Source organism: Varanus komodoensis, unplaced genomic scaffold, assembly GCF_004798865.1.
Source record: "Varanus komodoensis strain SLA01 unplaced genomic scaffold, ASM479886v1 scaffold207, whole genome shotgun sequence".
In the NCBI taxonomy this organism is placed as follows: domain Eukaryota; kingdom Metazoa; phylum Chordata; class Lepidosauria; order Squamata; family Varanidae; genus Varanus; species Varanus komodoensis.
Genome location: NW_025335583.1, coordinates 53,134 through 66,247, shown reverse-complemented (window position 1 = coordinate 66,247; position 13,114 = coordinate 53,134).

Here is a 13,114-nt window from a genome sequence, read left to right as displayed (position 1 = left end):
CCGAAGGGTGTGTTTTGCACTACATTGAGAGTTGGCAGCATGAACTGTGAAGCTTGATTGACTGGCACCAGATTTTCTTATTCTAGCTTAACACAATTGCTGCATGTGCCCAACTTGTGAGGCCTAAAATACAGGCAAATGTATAAAGACAAAAAGAAAGGGCAGTGCAGCCTCTCCCAACACCACTGTAAAGCCTTAATGAAATGTGTGGAAGTCTTTTCTTTTACAGGAATGTGCTGCACTGAAGAACAATATGAGCCTTAAATAGAGTGACAGCTTTTTTTGGAGAGCTATGGCACGTGAAAATCCCCCCCCCCAAAAGCTATGACAAGTGAAAATTCTCTCACAAAAAAAGTCCCCCCAAAATTCCCCGCCAAAAGCTGAGTTTCAGTGTAAGAAACGTCTGAACCTGCAGAAAAGAGGGGTGGGGGGGGGCAGGGTGAATGCCCTGGCAACTTCTCCCCTGTGGGAAAGGTAATTTCCACTGGAATAAATAAAGTCCAAGTTCAAATTTTGATTTAACAGAAAGGTTGTCCTGTCTTGCCCATCACAAAGGTCTGCATAAGAAGAAATTTCCTTATGTGGAGATAAGGAGGTCATTTCCAAGTGATCTGCAGACTACCTTGAATAATGTGAGAAATAAATAAAGAAGAGCTGAAACAGACTCCTTAAGAAGGAGAGGAGCTAGATGACTATGTGTGAGCACAAACCTATTGGAAGGCTCCACTTAGTCCCCCTGGCATTGGTGAGCCAGGAGAAGTTGATGGTTCCTGTCTCCAAAGTCGGTGGACTGCCATCCCTTTGGGCTGTTTAAAGCTGAACCTCCGGAAAAGATACACTCCTGCTCTGTCCCTAAATCTGTGTGCTTTGGTTGGGACACAAAGTTGTGTACATGCTAATTCCTGTGAGGTTCCATTGTGCGGTAGTAGAAGCGGAGGCACAATCTCAAGAAGTTGCACAAGGTACTTACATGCTACCCCTAATTCCTGGCGGACTATTATATTTAGCTGGTTTCCTGATGTAGGGGATGGCTTCACAATTTGCTTAAAACGGCTGTTGTAATCTGTGGTTTCATAATACCTTATGTTGTTGCAAAATGCAGCTGTTTCATAGGTACCTGTATAATCGAGAGAGTGACTAGAAGCATCTGAAACATCGCTAGGACTTGGATAGTCCTGTTCATCTAGTTCATGAGTGTAGCTCTTTGGAACCTCCATCACATGGTTCTTCTAGATGTGCAAGTCAGAGCAGGTATTCTGAATGTTGCTGCTCATTAAGAACCCTTTTTCAGTAAAGGGGATTGCCTTAGTAGGGTCAGGATCAGGGTGTGGGTGTGGGGGATGATATAAATGTCTTTTTACCATGCTGCAATTCTTTGTAACATTGCTGTAAAAACCCTTTAAACCACACACGCGCACACATACTTTCCATTGTGCTTGCTCTCACATAAAAGTATTTAGCATCAGGAAAGCAGAAACATACTCGATTTTATTCCCAAAGTCACAATGGCCCAATGATTTAAGTGAGTTTTAAATGCAAACCTGTGCCATGTTCTGCGTATACCTTTTTAAAATCTGCTTTGGCAGACTGCACTACCTTCATTACTAAGAAATTATTGACTTAAAATCTTATACTAGCCAGCAAACCTGGGAGAAATAAACCCTGTTGAAAGTACTGGGCTTCTTCTGAGTAAATAGGCATTCAATTAGGTGGATAGCAGAAGTCCTAGAAAAGGCAACTTGAGAATGAGATATAGTATACATTATTATTTCAATTCATATTTATTTATTTAAAACTTTTCTATACTGTCTTGGGACAGTTTACAACACCATTAATAAAATAGAATAAAAATAGAAATAACATTAGGAGTAGCACAGCATCTGGTGTTAAGTATAAAACTACCAATTAAAACAAATTGGCAATTAAAATATTGGGAGAATAAAAAGGTTTTCACCTGACACTGAAAGGAAAGTAGGGATGGGACCAGATGAACCTCTCTGGGGAGCGTGTTCCACAGTCGGGGTGCCACCCCAGAGAAGGCCCTCCTGCCACTGCAATAGCCCACAACTGAGCAGCTATATATGTAATATATATGAAGGAGCAGTTGTACAAATTCACTGGCATATCTGGGATATGTTTTACTTTCAACAAATTTGCAGATCTCTCTGGGATGTGGGGAAAAGACTGTGGAATGTGCTCCCCAGAGAGGTTCTCCTGGAGCAGAGCCTATATTCTTTTCTGAGCCAGGTCAAAACCTTTTTATTTAAACATCATTTTAAAAATTAGTAATTTTAGTAGTTTAACAGTCACATTTATTTTTTACTGGTTATATACTATTTTACTGTATTGTTTTATTGATTCTTTTTATCGGTTATTGGTTTTAATGTTGTAAGCTGTCCTGAGATGTTGTGGTAAAGGACGGCATATAAATGCTTTCAATAAATAAATAATAAAAGAGAGATTGCATAGACGTGGCTATGGAGAGCTGGGGTGTCATGGTGCAGGAAATCATGTGAAGCAGGAAAAATTGGAGTACAGAGTGATCTTTGTACAGAAAGGGGAGGGCATATTCAGAATTACATAAACTGTATTGGGGAATCCAAAACAGGTTTGTGAAGTGAAAAATTATTGACATTCAAGTTGGATCTCAAAATGGAAGAGGCACTTGAGATAGCATTGCAAATATGTGCTGAAGATTGGAGTGCACCACGGAATTATAGAAGATCAGTTTATGCTTCGTGGACTGCAGCAAAGCCTTTGTATTGCTCATGAGAAGCTGTGGATGGTCCTGAAAGAAACGGGGGGTGCTGCACCCTGATCAGCAACAACTGTTAGGCAAGTAAGAAGCTGTGGTTAAGGCAGAATATTGAGAAACAGGACATTTCAAAACAGAACAAAGCAGTCAGACAAGGGTTAATTCTATCTCCCTGTAAACTCAAGCTGTATGCAGAGCATAGCATGAAGATAGCTGGATTAGGATCAGAGGAAGGGATGAAAATTGGAGGATACCAATAATTCAGTGCAGCTGATACCATGTATTACTGGCAGAACCCAGCAAGAACTCAACAAAAAATCTCCTGATGAAAGTGAAAGAAGTAAGTGCAAAAGCAGGAGTGCTGTTAACGTTAGGGGGGAAATCATGATTACACAAGAATAATTTCAACAATTAAAAAATTGAACTTGCAAAAAATTTCGCAAACCTTGGCTCATTCCTCAATTCAGAGGGAGACGGGAAACAAAAATGTTGAAGAAGACTGAAAGTTGGAAGGGCAGCAATGAAAGAATCAGAAAATATCAAGTGTGGGGATGCTCTGCTGCAAGGTCTTCCACGCTATTTTATTCCAAATCACTACGCGTGGATGTGAAGGCAGCGTGGCAGGAAGAATATGGATGCACTTGAAACACGGTGTTGGAGGAAAGCTTTGTGAATACCCTCGACTGACAGAAAGAAGAACAAGTGGGTCCCAGTTCAAATCAAGCCTGGAAGCAAAAATGACAAAACTGAGGCTGCTTCAGGCGCATCATAAGAAGGCACGATTCCCTGGAGAAGACAGTCAAGTCAAAGGCAGAAGAAGAAGGGGAGGACCAAATGGGAGATGGATCGGTACGGCAAGGGACGCCACAGCCTTAAGTTCGCAAGGGCCGTCAAGGACAAGGACTGACAAGGGCCATCTTCGGAGGGCTTTCATTCACAGGGTTGCCATATTTATTCGGAAGTAAATCGTACTGCATTCAAAAGTCAGTGTAGGTGGTACTGGAACCGCTGCAACCTGCCTTGACCATGGGGAAGTTACAAGGGCGAGATCTGGAGAGAGGCGTTGAGATGCCGATTCAGGTAATTAGAAAAGCAAGGAAACAAACGAGCTTTGTGGTGCTGGTCCATGAAAGGACTCCCCCCCGCAAAAAAATAATCCAAAGTTGGGTAATACCTATGTTAGAGATTTTGGTTGATCCTAATAAAGCTATCCAACTTTGTATTGTGCTGTTTTAAGAATTCTGTGATGATGAGGTTGCTAAAAATTTATTACATTAACATTTGGTATATAAAAAAGTTTAGAAACCAAGAATGTTGCAGCATGTCTTCCAGAATGGCAGAAAGTGAAAAGGGGCAATTTTGAAAGGCCGAAGAACAAGGGAGCGGCTCTGGCTGCAGCTCCGCTCGCCGGCTCGGAGCAACGTCGCAGCGCGCCTCTGCCTGCTGCGGGGCGCCGGCTGCCGAGGGATGCGGGACGGCGCCTGGCCGCTGCCTCTGTGCCCACGGACGGGCACAGCAAAGCAGCTCCGGGGCTCCGCCTGCTGCTGCTGCTGCTGCTGCTGCTGGCGACGTGGGTGCCAAGGAGGCCTTACTCGGTGGCCTCTTGGTTTCATGGGGGGTGGGGGTGACCATGCACGTTTGCAGCCTAGAACACGAGTTATTGCCGTCTATTGTGTGCAAGCCGTCACGAGGCTTTTGCGATGGGACGGGACACAAAAATCCCAAACAAACAAACAAACAAACAAACAAATAAATAAATACTGCGCACTTCCCATTGCCACAGTGCCTCGTTCAGTTCGCAATGAAATGATTACGGCTCAAGGCGCCATGCAGCGCATTGCCGATTCCAGGCACTCCATCCTTCCCCAGATGTGCGTCCGAAAGATCCAGGGAAAGTATGAACGCGCAGAGACAGGCACGCGTGGAGCCAGCATCATTTGGGACACTGCACAGTCCTGTCCGTAAAGCAAGCAACAGTGAATTACCTTGCCTTCTATAAAATTTAAATATTATTTTTTCTAATATAATTAATATATCATAATATATAATACAGCGCATTAATATATATCATATCATTATAAATATGGTATATTTGCCTATACGTATCAGCATATAAAGGTGGTGCAGGTTTTTCTCCTTAAAGGCCTGAGTTCTGAATCTTCTCGATTCCTGGAAACTGCCCCATGGGCATGTCTGGGCATGCAAACCGGAGCGCGGAGTCCCTCCCACCCACAACCGAGCTCGAAAGGCCTGGTGTGGAGGTGGGGGGTGAAGGTGACATCTTGGCAGGAAAGGCGTTTGCTAACGCGCGCAGAAGCTTCTTCCCACTTCCCAGGAACACAGGCTCGAAACCGCGGCGGAGCCCCGACGGAGTTGTTTGGCTGGCGCCTGACGAGCAGCCGAGCAGCCGAGCAGCCGAGCCGGCGGCGCTTCGAAAGCGGGCGGGCGAGCGGGCGAGCGTGGGAAAGCGCGAGCGGAGGACGCCCCGGGGGCCCGGCCGCCCAGGACGCGGAGGTGAGCGCGCAGCGCCTGCGGGAGAGGATGGCCTGCCGCGACATCGGCTCCGCCGTGTTCTGCGCGCTGCTCTGCCAGGATGGGCCGCGAGGATCGGCGACCGTCGCGGGCGGGGGGGGGGGGGGGGGGGGGGAGGGGGGGGGGGAGAGGGGGGGATGTCCAGGGGTTTTTTTTTTTTACCGCGCGTGTTACAAGCATTTTCCAGCACGCCTCTGCTGCCAAAAGCGTGGCCTACGGAAGTAAATAGCTGGGTAGCTCTTAGAAGCCAGCAGGAGAGGAAGAAAGCATGGGAAGGAAAGAGGAATGGAAAAGAAGCAAGCTCAGAAGCCACTTAAAATTGCAGTTCGTACTTATATACCACCCCATAGCCCACGTCCTGTCTGGGCAATTCCCAAATTTAAAAGACTTATAAACAAGCTATAAAATAATCATATTTAAATAAAACGAAATACAATCAGATCAACAACTCACAGCAACTACAATAAGATTAGTACACAGCAGAGCAGCAGTACAAATAAAAACAGTATTAAACAACCCTTACCTATTAAAACAGCAAGAAAAGGAAAAGGTTTTCACCTAGTGCTGTAAAGAGAGCGAAACGGCACCAGGTGCAGCTCCCTTGCAGAGCATGTTCCAAAGATGGGGTGCCAGATTGAAAAAGCCCTTCTGATCACCACCTCGCTTACTCATTTATTTTGGAGGAGAGTTCCTTGAGAAGGACTTCCAGCCAGTTCCTATAACAACTCCAATGGACACAGTTTTGGCAGCTGGGGCGAAGGGCTGGCAGTCCCAGGAGACCGTTGCAGGATTATTATTATTATTATTATTATTATTATTATTATTATTATTATTATTAGAACATTTCTATGCATTATCCCAGGAGCCTTCCGTTTCAGGCCAGAGAGGTTTGCCCATGGCTTTTCATCCTTTTGGCCCACCGCTTTCAAGCTATCCAAGCCTTCAGGCAAGAGATTTTCCCGCGCCAGCCTGGAGATGCGGGGGATTCAGTCCTGGAAGATTTGCAGTCTGCACGAGATTGTGAGCTTGTTGACCCAGGACGAGCCATTGTACATGCCAAGGATCTGGGCATTCGGTTTGTGCTATGGCACACCAGCCTGACTGTTGCGTCTTATAAACTTTGCTTATCCCTCACTGTTGTTACTGGATTTTGATTTTAATGTTGTAAGCCGTCCTGAGATGTAGTCATGAAGGATGGCATGTAAATGTTTTAAATAAATAGCAGAAAAGGAAGGTGCATCTTTGGGGGTGGGGGAAACGGGTGAGCAGGATGTCACCCCTTTGTATCCACCACCGCTTCCTGCGCGATTATTAACCGGTGGGAAAAAGTTAGAAAGCAGTTTAGGGATGACATTGGCAGAAAATTGCCGTGCTCCGCCCGTACTGCAGGCTGTGCCACGGCTGTTTAGTTCAAAGTAAAACATCGTGAAACGAGGGAGATTTTGTGTCATACGTAAGGTGGCCGTTGGGGTTGGCTTACGAGGGTTTTGTTTTGTTTTGGTTTTTTGCATGCTTTGCGTTACCTTTCCGCGCGGCGAGGGCCTAGCCGGGCTCGCTCGGCCCGCTTTTTTAGCCCGTTCGTCATTTCTGTCCGTCCCGAGCAACCTTCTCCTGCTCAGAAGCACTTGCCGGCTCGGAGCCTTCTCTTCAAAAAGCGTTTCTCACTCGCCGGTCGTTGCCGCCTCCTGGCTCTTTAGGGCGGATAGAGGTGCTCCATATCGTTTTCGTTTCGTTTCGTTTCCGCGTGTTCCAGCGCACTTGCTCGGCATCTTTGTAGAACCGTGTGCGATTGGGTTATTTTAAAAACATAGAAAACATCCGTTAGGCTAGAAAGGTCTGAACCTCTAGAAGGAAAGGAGAAGCTCTTGTGTGGAGCGCGGGTTGCTGAGATGAAACAGAGACCCCTTCCAGAAGAACAGCTCCAGGTTTGCACAGCTGCAGAAGGAGGCAACGGAGTTCGGACTTTCAGAAAGGTCGGGGGTCCCTTTTTAACTTTAACTTTTATCTTTTGTGCACTTGCTGCAAATACAGAACTCGCACAGCAGCAGACCTTTGCCACGTAGACCTTCGCTTACTCTTTGGCGGCATTTTCCTTGATTGTGTGGGGTTTTGTGACTGAACCAAGAAAAAGAGGAGCCAGTGCTCCGCATTATTTTTTTTAAATTTTTATTAAGATTTTAAACTAAAACTACAAACATCAATCATCACACACATCAGATTTACTGGGTCAGTCCCCTACAAGATATCTTTTAACATTCTATGATCATACAAAAATCCATTTATAAAAACATGAAAACATCTTTAGATCAAAACCAAGTCCCGTTTCTCCAGCCAAATAAAAAAGTAAATCCAAATTTGATAGAAGTCACTATCTTCCTTTTTCCTCCTTCTTCAGTGAAATCAACCCCATCCTTTCTTACAAAGTCCTGTTTCTCTTGACCATTTTTTTAAGGGAAGCTTGTCTAAGTTGAGTGAAATTACAACATCTTCCTTCTTCTTCAGTGATAAGTTCATCCAAACCCACGATTACAAGTAACATAAACACACACACACACACACACACACACACACACACAACTATCTGACATCTCAAAAGGCATCCTAACTACTCTGTTTGGTAATAACTTTAAGCCAATTTTCTTTAAGCTCACTTACTAATGTTGCATCTAAACTTACACACCATTTAATCAAATATAGTTAATTCCATACAATAGCACATACAGACTTGCCAACCCATATAAGTCATTGCTTTTTAAGATAGTAGATTCTCCTATTTTCAATTACAGATATAGTCAGTGATATCCATTTAACAATGTTTCATTAAACTAGGTTGTTAAGTTTTCACAAACCGTATTGAATTAGCCTAATCATCCCTTTTTATATCTAAAAGCGGCTTAGCAACTCTATTTGGTGATTATTACCTATATAAATTCTCTTATTTTCAGATACAAATAAAATCAGAAATATCCACTTAACATCTTTAAAAGCATCATTAATTGGTCTATTTGATGATAACTAGTATCTATAATATCTTTTAGCCAAAATTTCTTTAAATTAAATTACTAATGCTTCACCAACCACAGTAGCTTAGCTTTTCTACGTTACATGTAAGCATACCAACCTATATACGTCATCCCTTTTTGAAATAACAAGAAAGTTCTTCTTATCTTCCCTCTGATTCCTTTCTCCTTTTTTTCCCCTTTTTCTTTTTTTACACCTCTACCAAACCTTTCTGGTTTTTTTTTTACATTATAATGTCGTAATACCTGTAATAGAATTTTCAAATGTGGCCACATGAACAAAGCCTCTCTTAGATGGTTACTCTTGCTCATTAGCTCCACAGATTGTGCCAACTTTTCCGCTCGTACAAAAAAAGATGCCTGTAATAAATCATGTAATAAAACATGTCCTCCCATTGCTTCTTTGTTTAGATTAGAATGATGTGGTGTCTGCAGTAGATCATGTGTCTTAGACTGTAGCCCAACTATCTTCTCTTTTTCCAGCATAACAAGAAGATCACGTGGAGGCTTATTTATTAAATTTACTGGTTGTATTGACTTTCCTGATGCTTCCAAATATCCATCTGCTTGTTGTCTGTTTATAGGCCCATCCCATAATAATTCACTTGTTATCTTCTCAGTTTCAAATTTTTCTTCTGCTTGCTGGATATTTTGCATATTATGCTCAGGCATATTCTGTTTGATCAAAGCCTGATTAATAGACAAATCTAACTTATCAAACCTAGCTTTTTGTTCAATTAGGAAAGAGTCAAGTTGCTTAATTAAAACAGGCTGTTGTATTATTATCGCCTGTTGGGATAGTTGCAAGCCTGTTAAAGAGGCCTGTATTTCCAAAAGTGTCTTCTGTATGTCTTTAATTTCTTCCATATTGGCAGTGATTTTGCAGCCTTGGCAGGGGTCCAAGAGTCCCAGGAACAAAGGAGCAAAGATGGCTGTTATTTCTTGGAAGCAGTCCAACACAAAAGAAAGATACTTCTATCATTCAGTTAAACATTAATTTATTATTTTATTTCTTTGCCCTTGGAGAGATTAAAGAAAAAAAAGATCTTACAAAGATCTTACTTACAAAGAGCTCTGACTCTCTCTCTCTCTCATGTAATTCACCGCCTTTCAGTTCCGTGGGGATGGGGGAAGAATTCTTTCCTTCCTCCATCCGAAGGGCTTCTCTTTCTTCTTTTATATCAATTAGCAAACGATGCAGCTTTTTCCACGGGTACCATTGCAAAAAAAGAAAAGAAATAAAAATAGTTCCCAGTAGATCTGATGCTAATAGCTAAAGCAGACTAAACAAAAAAAGTATGCCGAGGACTTACAGAGAGCTGAAATTCTCTCCTGTACCATCCAACTGAGAAAAGCTTGATTTTCTCCCAATAAGCGCAGAATTGCCATCCAGACACCTGCTGGGAACTTTGCCAAGCAATCTATCTTCACCCCTACAGGGCTTAGATTGGGCCCCCACAGCCCACCACCGGGCAGTTACCAGCGTGGTAACAGAGCCCCGTTAATCACATCTGTCTCGTCCCGACGCCATACTTGTCTCCCCTCAGTGCTCCGCATTATTGTTGTGTTCCCATTATTGAATTAAATCTACTTTTCATTTGTTATTTCTCAGGTGCATTTGCTGTTAAATACATGTGAGAGCCCCAAGTTACAGGAATGGCAGGTAAGCCTTGCCACCAAGGGACTGAGATCAGTGCCAGTTTCTGCAATTTTCTGGGAGATTGTGGGATTGGTGGCTAAGGGGGGGAAAGTTGGGTGGAGGAGGGTAGATTTTTGTAGGATTTTTAGCTAGGGAGGTCTTTATGAGACAGGGTTCTTTAAACACACACACACTTTTGTGCATCCGTAATTACTAGATGCAGATTTCCACATTTCATTCCTGTGGGCCTGGTCATTAGATTCTTTCTCTATCTACCAACACCTCTGTGACCCAACTGCTTCACAGGAATGACTGGTACCTTTCCTGTCCAACATAAAGATTTTTGTCCCAGTAGTGTCTATTGTCCCAGAAGGGATAGAATCGTGGTTTTTCTTCCCCTCCCCACACCATCCCTTCATAAACCTAGTAGTCAGTTTGGCACTTGAATGGAGAGTCCAGGCTGCTTACTGTGTGTGAATTAAGATTTAAGGAGCAGCCTTTGCCTGCCATTTTCAAGCAGCAAGTTGCTGGGAACAGCATCCCTCACATGCCAGATACAAAGAACATTAAAGAGATGTATTTACTTGGAATTGGGCTTCTCTACATGTCATGTACAGTCTGCCTGTCTAACAGCTAACAGATGCAATGGCCTCTTCATCTATAAACATTCTCCTTTGTACTACATTATCTAAAAAGCCCATCAAGCATTTTGGATGTCAGGTTGTCACAGAAAAGTTGAAATGGGACAGAGACATGTAGTGAGGCAGATTTAACAGTGCAGTCTTCCCCAGATGTCTTGAATGACAATGGTCTTGACTACTGGCCATGCGTGCTGGGCTGGTTGGAAATTGAAGTCAGACTCATAGGGAAGGCAGCAGGCTAACAGAAGCTGGCGTATTGACTTTAACAGTGAGATCAGCCACAGCTTTGCAACATGTGGCAAAGGCAGTGATGTGTGAGTGCTCCAACACCAGCTTTCATGCTCCCCTGCAGGTGAATCTAGGCCTTCTGAAACATCTGTCATTAGATTACCATTTGCCACTGTAACGCAAGGGTGCCCCCATTCTGTTCCTCGTAGCATCCCTTATATATCTTAAGGATCCTTAAGGTACAACCCTATGCAAGTTGGATAGGAAAAAGGGCTACAAAAATGGCCCAGGCACATGCATCTGATGGTGCTCTAAATTCTTTTAGTGCTTCAGGGAATCAGTCTGACAAGTGCTGATGATATGGGATTTTCGTTTTTATTGTCCTCTAGCAAGTTCCCAGATCATTAGACGCCTGGTATACACCATAGTTTGCCTCTTTTTGATTGTGCTTGCCCTTCTCAGTGTCATCATCTACTTAGCAGGTAAGTTGCCTGATCGATGTCAATTTTCTAAACTTCCCTGGGAGCTGACACAGCTGCCTGCCTTCAGTCAACTTCCTACTTGTATGGGTTTACTTATAGTCTGGCTTTCAGGTACTGTAACATCAGAGAGCTTTGCCAAAGCAACCAATCAGTCATCCCAAGGCCTGTAAAAATATGGACTGAGAATGAAAAAATCCCTGGTTAGAACTTCCCTGGGTGTGTGTGTGTGTGAGAGAGAGAGAGAGACTGAAAGAGGGAGAGAAATTTGCTAATTCACAGTCCCATCTGCAGACTTCAGATACTGGAAAAGTGAGGGTATAGCTACGAGAGTGCAAAGTTATTTCTTCCTGTGGCATTTCCTTGCTCTCAAGCTCAGCCTGACGCATCACATATACATACACACAGAGAGAGTTGACGAATATATAGGATTCAGTCTATACTTTTAAAACATCTGATCTGACTCTAGTCCTCTGGCCTTGAATCTGATGCAGAGTGAGCCGACTGAGTTTCTGAAAGGAGCATGTGTTCCATTTCAACAGGAAGGAGAGAACCTCTTCTCAGGTGAACTCAAATGCTGGAAATGTGATCAGCCGAATAGGAGTTGCTTGAGGAAAGGGCTTCTGTTTGCCTCTCTTTGCTCTTAAAATTATGCTCCAAGCCTTCCTCTGATTCAGGCAAATCAGCCTTTAAAATGGGCGATTGAGAATTCTGAGGTCATGGGAATGCCCCCAAACTGGTTGCCATGGTAGTCAGTGTTATTCATTCAGAAAATAGCTGAGCATGGCTGGATCAAATAATTTCCCAAAGGGCAAACTGGTGAGACTAAAAGAAAACTAACATGCATAAGAACCAAAGAACAGGAGTGGGGTGTGAGCTGAGGCTAAAAGACAAAAGCACTCTTTTGGACCAAATTAACAAGGGTACTCAAGGGCATTTACAGAATGTCAGCATCCCAGTTTAAAGGATATTTTTAAAAGACCTGTGAGAGTGTGTGGGGGCGGGGCGGGGGGACAAGCTAGAAATCCCAGGATGCTATGATCAGCCATAGTGGCTGGAGCATGCTGGAGGCTCTAGATTTTTCTGTTTAGATTTGTATAGGGTTGCACCCATGAGACATTCTCAGGAGAGGCAGAGAGCTCAGGTAGGTGTACTGGTGCCCAAGGTGTACACTCCAGTTTTAAGTGTGTAAAGCAACTGTCAAGCAGGCTGAAGCACTTCCTTTCTGGCCACCCTTGGGCCTCTTTCAGGTTACTGAGGGTTGTTTCAACTGAGGCTTAAGAATAGGGAAGACTCCATCATGGTCCCTATTCAGTTTTAATTTCTAAGAATCCAGCCTATAGGTTCTGCAGCTGATTGTCTTCATCCAAGCCAAGTGGTTTCCATCATCCATCAGTGGATTTTTAAATATATGTAATTTATCCATCCATTCTATTTATGGATAAAAATAGAAAAATGCACAGGATTAAAAACAACAAACAAAAACATGCATTTCCCCCATAAGCTAAAGCATGAAAATATGCATATTTTAAGGACTTGAGTATTTGTGGGGATTTGCTTGTTTCTGGGAATTTGAACTTGCACAAATGTATACAAGTACATTTGCACAAAATCAGCTTCCAGTGGAAGATGTAATGCAAGATTACATTTTGCATTGTGAAACTATGCAAAACCACAATAATAGAATTTGAGAAAGTATATATACCATACGCCAGCAAAATTGACTCAAAGGTCAAGGGTTCATTGACATGGTTATTTAGCAGTGCCAAAGGAGTGTTTAGAGAGAAGGTTTTCCCAAATGAGGAAAGCAAAAAGAGATG